The sequence below is a fragment of the Trichechus manatus genome, unplaced genomic scaffold (assembly GCF_000243295.1).
Source record: "Trichechus manatus latirostris isolate Lorelei unplaced genomic scaffold, TriManLat1.0 scaffold00018, whole genome shotgun sequence".
NCBI classification, from domain to species: Eukaryota; Metazoa; Chordata; class Mammalia; order Sirenia; family Trichechidae; genus Trichechus; species Trichechus manatus.
In genome coordinates, this window is record NW_004443954.1 from 1920751 (window position 1) to 1920976 (window position 226).

Below are 226 nucleotides of genomic sequence, written 5' to 3' on the forward strand. Positions count from 1 at the left end.
CCTGGTGCATTGACTCTTTAATCATTATATAGTGTCCTTCCTTATCCTTTCTGATGGATTGTACTTTAAAGTCTATTTTGTCAGAGATTAATATTTCACTCCTGATCTTTTTTGCTTTTTGCTTGATATATTTTTTTCCATCCTTTGAGTTTTTGTTTGTTTGTGTCTTTAAGTCTGAGGTGTGTCTCTTGTAGGCAGCATATAGATGGATCATGTTTTTGTATCC